Source organism: Ictidomys tridecemlineatus, chromosome 3, assembly GCF_052094955.1.
Source record: "Ictidomys tridecemlineatus isolate mIctTri1 chromosome 3, mIctTri1.hap1, whole genome shotgun sequence".
In the NCBI taxonomy this organism is placed as follows: Eukaryota; Metazoa; Chordata; class Mammalia; order Rodentia; family Sciuridae; genus Ictidomys; species Ictidomys tridecemlineatus.
Window position 1 is genome coordinate 194,279,998 of NC_135479.1, and position 16,742 is coordinate 194,296,739.

The window sequence follows — 16,742 nt, forward strand, 5'->3', positions numbered from 1 at the left end:
TGAAAAAATTGTTTAGAATAGTAATAAACATAGCTCTTGAGTCTTACTCCCCATGGGTAAGGCATTCTTTTTCATCTTCAAATCCATGACCCTTCCTGATTTTAGGTATCTGTGCATTCAGACTTATATCCTTGATGAGGGAGCAAGCCAAATGCCAAAACAGATTTGAGGACAAGTTACAAGGATGGTGATGATTAGGAGCTTGTGCACTGGGCTGTTATTGGCAATCTCTGTGAGACCTTCTGTCTTTCTTGTTGTGTGGTTTAACCAATGTAGTTGAATGATGTTGTTTTTGAAAAGTATAGTTTTATCAATAATGTAATGGTATACAACTGTTGATTTTTAAGGATCAATCTTCATTTTTCTTAACTTCTCCACAAGATTATTGCTCATTTTTTTTTCTTTTTAGCTTTCATAGCAGTATTTTCTCATGTAATAATTTATAATTATCTGTGGGTTGCCATCAGCCATTGAAAGGAAAAACTATTAAATGTTTATCTGCAAAAATACACTGATGATAATCTAATATCAATTTGTTATCTATTAGGTAGATTAAATTAATAAAAATTACATAATTTAAAAGGAGTCAAAAGGCATTATAGAAAATTCCTCATTTAATTTAATTGCATACTGAATACCTGACTGAACAAATTCCTGTTAGCATATATCAGGAGAAGAAGACACTTATAACAGGTTCTATAATCTAAAAAATGATTTGTAGGTATCATGAAATCTTTCAAAATTTTAAATAGAATTGATGCATTATAGCAATCTTTTAAAAATATCTATAGTGGAAAAGTATGTAATGAATTAATTTACAATTTATATATATATATATATATTCACAGCTTCATTATTATATTCTAAATTTTATTAATTTTCAAGTAAGATGTTTAACTATTAGAATCAGTATAACTTGCTGTCTCCTTCAACCTAATAATTTCTATTAGCCACACATTAGGAATGTAGTCTTTTTACTTGGTAACTCTTGGTTTCAGGAATAGTGCTATTTATGTTCTTGAAATAGTAGCTTGCAAAAATACTGCATCCATACAGTCCCTACAGAGCAAGAGAATTGTTCCTATTCAGTTTTCACTGTCCTTGATATACTATCAAGTTGAACCAACAAGAAAATATATATATATATATATTTCTTCTGAGGTAACATTGTACTAGGAATAATAATTTTATTTTCTTTGATTCCTACAAGTTTTAACAGGATACTTTTCTGTAAATTATTTATTATTCTTCCTTAAAGGGCGAGGCTGAACATCTCTCTGTGACCCTGAAACACTCAATCTGTCAACATCTGTCTCCTATGATATCATGGTCATACTTTGATTTTCATTAATGACAAATAATATCTGATGAAAGAGAAAAGAAAACAGTTTTGTATTTGGTAGCTCTTTCTGCATAATATTATTGTCACACATTTAGAAGCTTAAAAGTACAACTATTTATTATCTCACAACCACAGGTCAGAAGTCCAGGGTTTGGTTAGCAGAACTCTAGTTGGAGGCCTTTAACCTGCAATATTGTTGCCTAGGGCTTCAGTCTCATCTGCACTCTGAGACGAAAAGGACTTCTAACCTCATGTGCTGGTAGGCAGCATTTATTAACTGTTTGCACCCTGTGAATTGAGAGCTTCAATTTCCTGCTGGTTTGAGCCAAATGCCCTATGCTCCTTGCCTTCTGAACATGAAAAATCACATGTAAGGACTTGTTTCTTCCAGACCAGCAAGGGAGAGCATCTTTCTTGGATGTTGCATTTCTGTACCACATAATAATATATATAAATGGAGTATATCCTGTCACTGGATAAAAGTAAGCCATGGGTCCTGACAATTAAGGGGACCTGATAACCAAGATGTAAATTATAGGAAGCACGAATCATGGATCCACTTTAAAATCGGTTTATTACTAAAGACCATGTTACCTATAATCTGGATGAAAAGGTGTTATCTTCTCTCAATGTCTCCTTCTCACGTTCATGAACCTCTTCTTCCCTGGACCTTGACTGGCCCATTCTGGGAACTTTCCATATATGTCTGGACCAGAGTACATTGCTTAAGAGTACACAAAACTAACCTTTGAAACCCTTTGTGACACAGCATGAATCCTGTACAGATACTGGTATAAACAATTCTTAGTAATTTTTAAATGGACAGACATCATAAAATACCTATGAAGACAGAATCAAAATGTATTCAGCATTTATTCCTTATCAGATATTATCTGGTGTAGCTTTTCAATTGAAATGATTTTTCCCCATTTTGATAGCAGATGTGAGCCATCTGTTTTAATAAAAAAAATACATATTAAATTACTCCTAAATGTAATTTGTATATGGTTATGTATATGGTTTCTTATGTATATGATTTCTTCATTAGGTTACTCCATTTTTGATGTGTCACAACCTCATTATCTTGAAAGCTGATGGTATAATGGAGAGATTAAGAGTCTGTATAACATCTAAACAACCAAGAGACACAAAAGAAAATCTAAATTACATAAGCGTGTGCTGAGAGGATCGTTGAGCAGATTGGTTCATTTAACAGTATATGACCATGTGTGTTTTTCATATTTTAAGACAAGAATAAATTTGAGACAACTTTGAAATTTATGGTTTACCATTATTCAACGAATATACTTTAGTCTGGGTTTTAAAAAATCAATATTTTTTATGTGTCTAATCCACATGGTTTTTAAAGAGACTTAAAAGATAATGCTCATGCATGATATAAAAAGTTTTACATACATTCCGATTTTTTTAGACAAACTCATGATCACGGAAGGAGACTGTACCCTAAATGATTGAAAGCTTTTCTATCAAAGGGAGAATGTACTCTCTATTTATAGATAAGCTAGACAATTATAAAACCTTACCCCCCAAATTTCTTCATCATTCCAAGAGCATAATGGAGAGAGATTTCTCTTTCTGCTCATTAGATGCACTGCCAGCACAGCGCTGCAGCAGCACAATTCCAGGTTACACAAGGGATAAGGAGGAGAAAGCAGATTAGTGCGGCTGTGATTATTCTCCTTTTTGGCAGTTGTGTGCTTCCCTCTGGAGAACACACTGTTATCCCTTTGATAGTACCTCTGTACTCTGGCTTTTTGGAGATATCCACAATCTATGTCACAGCCATGACCTCGGTCCCAGGGTGTCCCATCTTCCCAAATCATAGCCAAAGATTTATAGAGGGATTTTAACCTTCATAGATGCCAAATTAAATTCTATCACATATTTTTCTTTGGCTTTCATATTTTTATAATGTTAACAACGTGGCATATTTCAAAATATTAAAAGCACATGTCTTAGGAAGAAAAATAAGTTGAAAGAGTTGGCTCTTTAGGACTGGAACAGTAGCTGTAACAGTTTGGGATGTGCAGCTGGGTAGGAGCCAGCCTAGTTCATGCTCTATCAGCTGTCAAGCAAAGCACTAAAGGAAACTGCAAGGGTGTGTGTCTCATCAAGCAGAGGTACACTGGGCAGGTTTCCCTTCTAGGCCAAAAACCTGGAGAGTGAACCCTGGACAACTTTGATACCAGACCCAAGGATCTTACAGGCAGAAAGACCCTTGTGCATTAGGGCAAGGGATGGGGGAGAGTCATGTTAGGAGGATTTGCAGAAACATTCCCTTGTAATACAGCCAAAGGCTGCTGTAAAAGGTTATGAAAGACAATGAGTTGACAGTCACACACACACACACACACACACACACACACACACACACACACACACAAATCAGACTATTTCAAAATGCTTCCCACTAAATGGACAAAAGGTACTGACACCTTGTCAGAGAGCAGAGGTGAAATTGCTATTTTAAATATCGCAACAGGTCTAACTCACTGAAGAACATACCATTTAAACACACTGAAAAATAAAGTGACAGAGAGAAGAATGCCATCAGCCCTCTGCAAGCAGAGTGTAGTGGTCCTGGAATGAGTGTGTGCCTGGGGAAGGAGCAGCACATACAAAGGTCCTGCTGTGAGATCCCAAAGGTCACATTATACAACAGTCCCAAGGCCCTTGTGGCTGTTGCAGAAAGAGCAAGGTGGTGTATTTATAGGGGATGAGGTTAGTGACATAACTATAGTGGTTCTCTTAAGCCACTAATAGAGCTGATAATTAATTTTCTGTATTAGGTAATTTTTCTTTGATGGTTTTTCAGCTTCTATAAATGGTCCTGTAACTTCACATTACAATTAAAGTTAACATCAATCTTCCCCCCTACCCCCTTAAGCTAATTCAAGGAATTAGAACAAGTTGTATCATCTTCAGGGACTCCAATAGAAAGACCAGGCAACTAGTATTTCATTCTCACTCTAAGGTAGCGTGTAGCACCATTCAAAAACTGTGAAAAAGGGGAAGTTCAAACCAATGTTAACTGAGTCTGGAAAATGCCTATATACGTGTCACCTGCTATTATGTGGTTATAGTTCAAATGTTAAGGAGCCTTATGCAGAGATGATAGAGCCTCAACTGACTGCCTGGAAAGGTAAACATACTGGAGACACTTATCACATTCTTTCCATGGTCTTAAAAACTACTGACCACTCTTCAAGTAATTGTTCTGCTCATCCTACTGTTTTTTGGAGATGAGAGGCAGATGAAAGGCACAGGCTGTAACCACAATGCATTGTTCTTAAGCAAGATTTCTCAGGAATCTTTGTGCTCCTACCCAGAATGCATATTATCTATTACAACAAGAGGAAAGAGCCCGAGATGCCTGCAAATTACCCATGAGATGTCTTTTTTCCATTGAAAATGATTCTTGTTTGCTCAGAAAGTTTCCATACTAATCAAAATAAACCCAGCATTGTATTGGTTCACATTGGTTAGGACTTATAGTTTGAATAAGCTGCTGGAGCCACAATTTCTGCCTCAAGTGAGTTATTGTCAGTGTTCTCTTTTGTGGTTGGGTAGTAAGAGTTATATAACTAAGCATCAATAAACTAATCAATAAATAACTAGAAAATTGCTATGCTTGGACCAATGATATCCATGGACCATAACTAGGAATCATGATTAATCCTCTTCTGTGTATTTGATGTTTATCTAAGAAAAAAATGAAGGAAGGAAGGAAGGAAGAAAATATTGGAAATTATTAATAACTATGTAATTGCTTTGTAATTTTATACTCTGAATCATTTCTCCCATCACGATGAAAATTATCTAAGAGAGCTGCTAATATTTAAAACAAATTGGTCAAAAGTTAATTATACTATAATTGATACTTAAACTAAGATTTGTTTTCATTATTCTGCAGATTTATTTATTCAGATGTTACCAAGATAAAAGCTTCTGTTTGTAACGTTCTTTACAAAGTAAGTCACTCTTTTGTGGTATAGTGTGGGTTTTTTTTAAGACTTTATTTATGTTTTTACAGCATTTTAAGTTTTTAGTAAAATAAACATAATTGTGCACCAGGAATGAGAGTCTCTATTGCTCCATATACTGATCTGCATTTGATGTGGTCAGTGTTTGGGGTTTTGACCATTCTAATAAGCATACAGAGGTATTGAAATGTTGCTTTCATTTTAATTTGCCCAGGGGTTATATGATATGAAAAATTGTTTTCATATATTCATTTGCTATCAATATACCTTGTTTGGTGAAATGTCTTTGGTATTTCATAGTTGGATTGTCATTTTCTTCCCATTGAATGTCAATGGTTCTTTGTATAATGTAAGTAGTAGTACTTTATCAAATATACCTTTTACAAATGTTTTCACAAGGTCTATGGGTTGTCTTTTTATTGACGATGTTTTACTTATTGCAGAAGTTTTGATTCAAATGAATCTAGCTAATCAATTCTTTCTTTTAAGAATCATGCCTTTTGGTGATGAATTTAAAAGGCCATCATAAAACCCAAGGTAATCCATATTTTCTACTATACAATATTTTACAATAAATAAGAAATTGAAAGCTATGACATTTTTTAAATAATTAATTAACTTTCAGTACATTGACTAATATTGAACTCATTATTTTTTAAAATAATAAAGTGTATAATTTCCTACTTCTACTGCAATCCAGTATGGGTACATTCATAGATAATTTTCAATTTTCAGGTACCACACTGACTACAGATTTCCTAAAATTTTATGTTTGTAGATGTTCTACCTCGAATCATTAAGGATTGAGAATGAACATCCAGAGAGTGAATTTTAGTGTACTATCATGTGAGCAAGTAAAGGTAGATGACATGCTTCAACTGGCTTGTAGGTAATTCCTTCCAGATTTTTATTTAGTTGCCAAAGTTACTGATACCACTTGTTACTGGTGATGAGTGATGAGTCGTACTTCCTCACATGTTGAAGTGTAACATTAGAGGAGTACACTGAGGCAAGCAAATAAAGCAGGGTTTATTAAAATGGGTAGCATAGACTTCTCCCAGGAGGGAGAAGGTGGCCATAGCTGGTATCCTTGCATCCCAAGAAGTGAGAGGATTTTGCCTCTTTTATACATCCTAGATTTTCTTTGTTCCCCTGCTCTATTTCCCCTTATCTCTCTTCTTCCTACCTATGTGACTAGGCCCAGGTGATGCTCAAGTGGGATGGCCAAAAGGTGAGAAGCAGATGGAGGGTGGGTGTGAAGAAGAACAAAATGGAGTGATCCAGGCAGAAAGGGGGCCCAGGGTGCATTAATTAACAACTTTTATAACTCCCTATAGGGAGAAATAATCCCTAGGACAGGTTACCTTAGCAACAAGTTGGAGCAGGGCAGGTTATTCTGATAAGGGTGGAGGAAGGACTCTGAAGGTATTAATATTTCAATGCTTCTCCAACTTCAGGACCCAAATTGGCCTCCTTGATTTGATCTGACCTGTTTTACCTATCTATACTGACTGCCTCTTTTAATTCTGGTTTCATTACTAAGCACTTTCTCATTGTGAAAGCTTAAAGTAGCTGAGGCAAAAAGAATTAAGTCCTGATTCCAATCGAGAAAGACACACATGTAAGTATTATGTGGATTTTTACTTCTGATATAATAATACTGTGTCAAGGATAAGATTGCCAGGTCTTTCACCTTAGATTATAAGAATATAAAAGGAAATATTTAAAAATACTTTGTTCATAATTTTGCTTTGCTGTCATATTCAGTTGACAGGTTATAAAGATGTTAATGTACTGATGAATGAATATCTAAAAATGGAGACCAATAAACATTCAAATCATATTCTGACAGGAGACAATAATACTTGCTAGCTGCTAGCTACTTTCATTCATCTATCCAATTAGCATTGCAGAAAAAGTAGATAAACCTTAAATAATATTTTCTTCAGAAAAGAAATGGGAAATTTGTTTGATGAAGTAAATTCCATTACTTCTTTCTTTTCCACTATATTAGTATTAAAAAATAAACTCATTTATTTTATTTTTTATGGCAACCAAATCCTAGATATCCATTTAAATTAGGCCCATGCCAGAAGCTTCTAGAATAATAGAATAAACTATTTCATTTTGATCCTACTTCTCTTTGTCCATTATCTCTACAAGAGTAGACTGCATACCAACTAGAATACATTTGGTGGGGGTGTTGCCCTACATCTTCAGAACTGCTCTACATGTGTATACCACATCTGTCTGGAAAAAACACTCTCTTCCTGATATATTAAGAAAAATTACACATCAAGAACACACATCATAATCATTTCTGATATATTTGCATGTAGATTTTTTGTTTCTTGAATCATATCTACTCTTTACACTTTATACTGCTGAAATATTATCAAGGAGAGATAAATTCCCTTGCATATTCTGATTAGCAGAAAGTGGAAAAATGAGAAATTCTAAAAATGTACAAGGACCATCATATCACATTTAACTTCAAATGTGTTATTCTCCTCACCTTTTTTATAAATCTGTCTTTTTCTATGTTATGTGTTCTTAAAATTACTCTATCTCTGTTTTATCTGTTCATGCATCCACCTCTACAATCTTTCTGAAAGAAAGGGAGAAAGATAAAAAGAAGGAAAAGGAGTGGAGCAGGGAGCAAAGGACAGAAGAGAGACAGAGAGACCAACTTGATGCAAGGCAAAAGGAAAATAAAAGCTTCTACATTTTTTATCCTGCTTTTGAATTTATTTTTTTATTTTTTTATTAGTTGTTCAAAACATTACAAAGCCCTTGACAAATCATATTTCATACGTTTGATTCAAACGGATTATGAACTCCCATTTTTACCCCGTATACATATTGCAGATTCACATTGGTTACACATCCACTTTTTTACATACTGCCATACTAGTGTCTGTTGTATTCTGCTGCCCTTCCTATCCTCTACTATCCCCCCTCCTTGCCCCTCCCCTTCACTCCCATCTTCTCTCTCTACCCCACCTACTGTAATTCATTTCTCTCTCTTGTTTTTTTCCCCTTTCCCCTCACTTTCTCTTATATGTAATTTTTGTATAACAATGAGGGTCTCCTTCCATTTCCATGCAATTTCCGTTCTCTCTGTCTTTCCCTCCCCCATCTCAGCCCTGTTTAATGGTGATCTTCTTCTCATGCTTTTCCTCCCTATTCTGTTCTTAGTTGCTCTCCTTATATCAAAGATGACATTTGGCATTTGTTTTTTAGGGATTGGCCTGCTTCACTTAGCATAATCTGCTCTAGTGCCATCAATTTCCCTGCAAATTCCATGATTTTGTCATTTTTTATTGTAGAGTAATACTCCATTGTGTATAAATGCCACATTTTTTTATCCATTCATCTATTGAAGGGCATCTGGGTTGGTTCCACAGTCTAGCTATTATGAATTGTGCTGCTATGAACATCTTTGTAGCAGTATCCCTATAATATGCTCTTTTAAGGTCTTTAGGGAATAGTCCAAGAAGGGCAATAGCTGGGTCAAATGGTGTTTCCATTCCCAGCTTTCCAAGGAATCTCCATACTGCTTTTCAAATTGGCCGGACCAATTTGCAGCCCCACCAGCAATGTACAAGTGTACCCTTTTCCCCACATCCTCATGAGCACTTGTTGTTTTTTGACTTCATAATGGCTGCCAATCTTACTGGAGTGAGGTGGTATCTTAGGGTGGTTTTGATTTGCATTTCTCTGACTGCTAGAGATGGTGAGCATTTTTTCATGTATTTGTTGATTGATTGTATGTCCTCCTCTGAGAAGTGTCTGTTCAGGTTCCTGGCCCATTTGTTGATTGGGTATTTGTTTTCTTATTGTTTAATTTTTTGAGTTCTTTGTATACTCTATAGGTTTAATGCAATGCCAATCAAAATCCCAATGGCATTTCTTGTAGAAATAGATAAAGCAATCATGAAATTCATATGGAAAAATAAAAGACCCAGAATAGCAAAAGAAACTCTAAGCAGGAAGTGTGAATCAGGCGGTATAGCGATACCAGATTTCAAACTATAGTACAGAGCAATAGTAACAAAACAGCATGGTACTGGTACCAAAACAGGCGAGTGGACCAATGGTACAGAATAGAGGACACAGAGACTAATCCACAAAGTTACAACTATCTTATATTTGATAAAGGCGCTAAAAACATGCAATGGAGGAAGCATAGCATCTTCAACAAATGGTGCTGGGAAAACTGGAAATCCATATGCAACAAAATGAAACTGAATCCCCTTCTCTCACCATGCACAAAAGTTAACTCAAAATGGATCAAGGAGCTTGATATCAAATCAGAGACTCTGCGTCTGATAGAAGAAAAAGTTGGCTACGATCTACATATTGTGGGGTCAGGCTCCAAATTCCTTAATAGGACACCCATAGCACAAGAGTTAATAACGAGAATCAACAAATGGGACTTACTTAAACTAAAAAGTTTTTTCTCAGCAAGAGAAACAATAAGAGAGATAAATAGGGAGCCTACATCTTGGGAACAAATTTTTACCCCTCACACTTCAGATAGAGCCTTAATATCCAGAGTATACAAAGCTTCTATTTTTTTGAGTGGTTAATCTTTGGCCTAAATTTTAAATCAGGTATAACTGCCTAAAGTTTTCTCAACTTATCCCCCATCCCCAAACCACACAATGTTAAGAAATTCTCTTTAGCTGTTGGTTGTTGTTATTGTTTATATCACAGATCTGAGCAAACAAGCTTTTTTTTCCCATATCCCAAGGAAAATTAACTGTTTTGTTCTTAAAAGACATTGACTGATCACTTCAGATGCTGAGGGATAGATGCTATTCAAAAGAGTTAAGTGACAGTTCATTTTTATTTTATATTTTAGATAACTATCTGATATTAACCACCTTAATTCATAGACTTTTGGCATTTAAGTAACTATGTTTGAATTTCTCTTATTAGTATGATCAGTGAAGAAAACCTTCCTCCCTCATCTTCTCCTAATGTTTGAAGAAGTATCACAGAGAGTTTCATTCATGATCACCTTCACAAGACATTGACTGAATACTAAGAATTGAGTATATCCAGGTCTAAAACATAGTCATTCAGATGTAAGAATTACCTTTCAGTAAGTGAATCACATCACAAATTATCCCTTGCAAAAAAGAGATCATCCTTGGACTGAATTTGAGCAAATACTCATAACTATGAAGTTTATTTGGAGAATGGTTTTAAACTACCATGTATCATTAAGTATTAGGCAGTGTGAAATCAGCAGATTGCAGTTATGGTTCTCAGTGGTCATACAAGTATGGATAAAGAATACTACCAAAATCAAGGTCAATAGGAAACATGATCTCTTAAGGCTGGAGCCAACTAATCTATGATGTGAGGATCTAGACAAAATTGCTGTGTTAGGCACATATGCTCAAGTCTTGACATAGATGGGGACTTAGGCAGAAGTCATACAACATAGAGGAAAAAATACATTTTAAAATTGAATTTGAAGCTTTAAAGGAATGATGACTATTAAGACATGACCGTGTCATATTCTAGGATTCATTTGGGTATTGTTTCAAATATCATTTGAAGTTAATAATTCAGTAGGTGTAAACAGATGAGAAGGTTCTTTAGACTTAGGAAAAATGTTCTTTCTTGATATTTCAAAAGTCAATAAAATGCAAAATTCGGTATCTTGTTGAAACTGACTAATATTTTCTAACTTTTACATTAAAAATGAAATCAGAAGATTTATCTTTCAAAAATTTAAATCTATTTAAAAAGGATTTAATATGACAATTATTGACCATCTACTATTATGGGACACACTTTGTGTCTGCTGCTGTTTTCTCATGCCTGATCAAAGTCACTCACATTGCACACTATTGAAATACTCTCAATTATCATAAAAGCTGGTTTCATTGAAAAAGTAAACATAGGGATGATTAAGAATTAGTATATATAAAGCTTTTACAAAATAAAGTAGCATTTATGTAGGGTGAAAAAGTTTAGAGATCTAATGTACACCAGGTAGACTATAGTAAATATAGTATTACATACTATAACTTCTCTAAGAAAAGTTTTTTTTTTTTGTATTCTTATCACACATACACACAGAGTAACTATGGAAAATGATAAGTAGTCTAATTTGCTTAACTATGGTAATAATTTCACTATGTATATGTATCCATTGTGAGAGAACATATTCCATAACTTAAAATATATATAAAATAAATAGAACTTATTATATTTGTAATTATGAGTTAAGAAATCAAAGTTTTCATATTGGGTAATTTGTAAAAGTATTAACTATCTAAGTAGGCATATGGGAAAGTCATTTAAAGTCTCTAAAAAGTGATTTGTAAATTTTGATACATTTAAAATAAAATTAAATCTATATTGTTTTGATTACTAAATTCAATAGATTGAAATGCACTTATTCTTAAAAAAAGAAGAACAAAATCCCTAAAGAGTATTGATTCCCATTGGTATTTAAAAAATTATTCTTATTGGTATTAAGAGGAAAAAGACATGTCATCAAAGATAGACAAACTGTTTGATGTCTGGTTCTTTTTTGAAGGTATTTGTCTTGTAAACCAAATATCATGTATCTGACATCTAACTGAAGACAATAACTTTCTAATATTGGATAATGTAAATGAATTTGCAGTTATATAAGTACCTATAAATATATGAACATATGAAATTCCCAACACACACACACACACACACACAACATGTTAAGGTCTGTAGACAAGTCAAAATAACACGTGGTATTTTGCCAGGAGAATGTAGAGTTCGTAAACAAGTCTGGATGGTGCCTGGCAAAATGCCAGAGGGAGTGGTTTGAGAAGTAACAAAAGTGAGCCATTAAGTGTGGAGATTCCTTATTGGTTGACTGATGTATCTAGTTTATGCTAATTAAGATAAGCTGTGCAAAATGTATAAATAGCTCTGTTGTCCTACAATAAATGGCTTCCATTCCTGCTGCATCAACGTACACAAGTTATTCGTCACCCCCAGGTTATTATGCTGCAGCCGGACTGCGGCAACAACATACACCATTCTTTTATTTTAAAAATATTTTTGTAGCCATTAAAATAAAAAAAGGAGTATCATCCCACCTAGATCTATGAATATACTTGGTATTATTATTTTTTTGTTAAATGAAAATGAAATATAAACCAGAGAAGCATTCAAATACAGCAAATACCACCAAATAAATTTAAATCAAAGATTCTAAACAACAAAAGTTATCATATATTTGTTGAACACAAAAAATTCTTTAGAGCAATTTGCTAATGTTTACCTTTGGTTTTTATTGGATAATTAATCATAACTTATCTAAATAACTTATCTAAATAATCATAAATTATCCAAATTTAAAATACATAATTTTAAAGAAACTTTATGAGGAAAAATAAGTTTTGAAGAGTTTAAATATAGTTTTATAACTTATTTTCAAAATAGTTTCAATACCAAATATGCATCTATTTTTAGACCTATTAATCATTTTTTTTTATACCAGAGATTGAACTCGGGGACAATTGACCACTGAGCCACTTCCCTAAACCTGTTTTATATTTTTATTTTGAGACAGGGTCTCACTATGTGGTTCAGCATCTTGCTGTTGCTGAGGATTTGGATCATTCTGCCTCAGCCTCCTGAGCTTCTGGGATTACAGACATGCAACACTGTGCCCAGCTCCTATTAATCTTAATTGCAAATATTCATAAGATAACATTTTTAATATTTTCACAGTATTCAAGGGAAGAAAAAGAGGGAAACAAAGGTTTAATAAAAAATGTTATGCCATTTTCTAATATATTTTCCTTTTTTTTTTTTTTTAAAGAGCCCCAGGTATATTGCTTAGAACTTTTGTGTATGACAGTGCTATAGTTTGGATCTTGACCTTTTCCTACAGGACATGTGTAGAAGACTTGGTCACTAGCTTGTGGTGCTATTGGAAGATGGTAGAAACTTTAAGAGGTGGGACCTAGTGGAATTAAGTTGGGTCGCAAGGAGCATGTTCTTGAGGATCTTTGCAATGGAGTCCCTCTTCCAACTCACTGTTGTTTCTGGCCACTATGAGGGGAGCAGCTGTGGTCTGCCATGTACTCTTCACCACAATGTTCTCTGCCTTTCCATGGAACCAAAAGAAATGGAACTAATTCACTACGGAATGAAATATTGGAAACCATAAAAATCACCTTTTCCTCCTTTAAAGTTGTTTCTTCTGTGTATTTTTTCATAGCACTGGAAAGCTAACAAAAACACTAAAAAGAGCTTAGTCTAAAACTTCATCCACAACCTATTAAAAACTGAAGTAAAGTGCAATATAGTATTTCCATGATTTTTCAGCAGAAGAGTAATTTTTATATTTTAGCTTTATCTTTTAATTATAACCTTTAAAAAATGACAATTTAATGCAGCTGAAATTTTTTCCTATTTTTATATCAACCTACTATGTTTTAGTTAAGTTCACTTACCTGTTCATTCTCATTCTTTTTCAAAAATTATATAAATATAGTTCATAATGCAACATTAATTTGATAAATGAAATGATTTGAAAATCCATTTCAAATTTTGACACACATATAAGTAACAAGTGGATGGTAATTACTGTTTTTCTCAAAAATTTCTTTTTCATGCACAAATGGACCAAAAAACAGAAAAATCACAGGCATCTTCATTCAGGTTCTTTTGTCCAACACAGAAATCAATGTCCCATTGTTCTATGCAGCAGCCCAATCAGATCATCTATCCTGTTGCAAAACCTTTTCATGTTAAATTATAACAAAAAGGCAACTCAACATAAACAATAAAATGAAACAAAAATACGCCAATGTTCAAATACTCCAGAACAAAAATTATGCATATACATCATACCTGTGTGATGTTTACTCAGTTTCCCCAAACTAGTGCAGTCAGATTCGAAATATTAAAGGTATGAAAATTTTAAGAAATAAAAACAAAGACATGGAAAAACAGGGACCTTGTGGAATGATCTGTCTCTGATGGAGAATGGACCTAACAAAAGGAACAAAAATCCACATATTTATTTTAAAGGTATGGGCATTAAAGAGTTTCAGTGTGAAAAACTTCTTGAGGTAAACAGGATGAAATTGAGAAAAACAACATGGCTGGGGCTTGGCCAGTTATGCCCATCTCTTCTACTTCGAGGCAGCTGGGATTTGAGATCAAGGTTTTTGAACTAGTGAATTCCATGACAAGCATGGAACTTTCAATCAACAGGAGTCATGCTGCAAATAGGCATTTCCCTGGCACCCTAGCATAACAAGCTTCCCCAAAGCAGAACTACTCACTGTCCAGGCTTCACATAGTTCAAAGCAATAATTTATTAACTGCTTATGACACATATAGTCTACATTCCAATCAGTTGAAAATTTTAATTGTAAACAAGTGGTTAACATATATGCTATTATTCTTTAACATTGACATCTATATTTTCTGTATTGCTTATATCTGTAAATCTCAGAGTGCTACATAAGCAATATCTCAGTGTTTTAAAGCCATAATTGTGATAATGAAGAACAGATATTTCCCCCCTCCCCTGTAAGGATAAGAAAGCAAAAATGAAAAATCAAAGTGTTTTGTCCAGGTGACTAAGAAAAGAACTGCAAAATTGGAAAGTCTCACCATGACTTTCTTCTTTGTATATTTTATCTAAATAGAATAATATTTATAAGGACTACTTAGAGATTATTTTTATGAACTTGCCAAAGAATGACGTTATATACAATATTCATCTCCTTAAATTCACACACATACACACATACCAAAGAAGGAATTATTGCTTTAATCCCCATTTCACTGCTCAGAACTAACTAATGAAGAGTGAAATCCATTACCCAACATCAATAGTAGCAGTTAGTGGACAGAGCCATGATTCAAAGCAGGCATTTCAACATGAGAATCTATCCACTTATCTAAGGCTGTCATGTACTGAGTGGTATCTCCCCCCAAATCATAAATTGAAACCTAACCCACAATATGACTGCATTGGAGGTTAGGGCCTTTGGGGAGACATTATGGTTAACTGGAATCCTAAGTGGCCTATCAAGAAAAGGAAAAGTACAAAGGAGAAGAAAGGCCATGTGAGAACAGGTCTCTTCAAGCCAGGAGTAGGGCTTTATTGGAAAACAGCTGACTTCAGACTTTCAGCTTCCAGAACTGTGAGGAAATGAACTTCTGTTCATTTTAACCACCCAACCTGTGGTATTTTGTCATAGCAAAATTTTTGTCATAGATTGTACTCATTCAATTGCATGTGCTTCCATGATTAGGTGCCAAGTTTTAAATTTTATTCTTCATAGTCTGTCTTTAAGAGGTGCATCCTTAGCTAGGTACAATGGCACACAGCTAGAATCCCAGTGGCTTGGAAGGCTGACACAGGAGGTTCATGAGTTCAAAGCCAGCCTCAACAACTTAGTGAAGCACTAAGTAATTCAGTGAGACCTTGTCTCTAAATAAAATACAAAGATGGACTGGGGATGTTGCTTAGTGGCTAAGCGACCCTGGGTTCAATCCTTGGTACAAAAAAAGTGGGGAGGGGATGCATCCTTATCAGAAAATTTTGTTCATTCTCCTTGCTCCTTTTCTTCTCAGTTTTTTTTTTTTCTATTTATTGCTGTAAGAGGAAGAAAGACTTGAATGTTGTTGATGATTTGTGCTTTTGTAATGAGAGGTGACAAAACTTAATTTTGGGTCATTGAATCTGAAAGGACTTACACTATGAATTTCATGCTTCTTTTTGGTTATCTCAGAGCGGTCTGCAGGTTATATTTCAAATGTCTTCCCTATTTTTGGACATGCCTCAAAAAGCTGTATTAGTCACAGCAGATGTCACACAGACATACTGACAATGGGAAAGGCAGACAAATGTAATGACCGAAACCTTGGAGAATAATAGTGGCTAAATTGTGTGCTCTTAAGGTTGTGGATATTAAATCTGTTCAAAGTTTTAAATGACATTTATGTTTCAGCTCCTTTTCCCAGCCAAACCTGCACTAGCTGTTTGTGTGCCTTTGCATGGGTGTTTATGAGCCTAGATCCTAAGCCTTTGTTCCTTGATTTACATTTCCATCTTTATATCCTTCTGTGAGGAGCTGAGAAAGGGTCAGTGACAAGAGCTTGGTATCTTTAAGTCCTCAGGAGGCCTTTTGAAATTTTATATCTCTAAGTGGCCCAATGCACAGTTATAAGATGAATGTGCTTCAGTTCTCAGGATCCTTTAGAGACCAACTCTGTGGGTACGTATTATTTATGGATTTTATGTTACCTTCTTAAATGAGAAAGCGAGAAAGAACTTGAGAACTTGTAAACTAAAATCAATACAGATAATAACCTCTCACATCGAAAAGTTTGGGATGTCTCTGTTTATTTCGTAAATG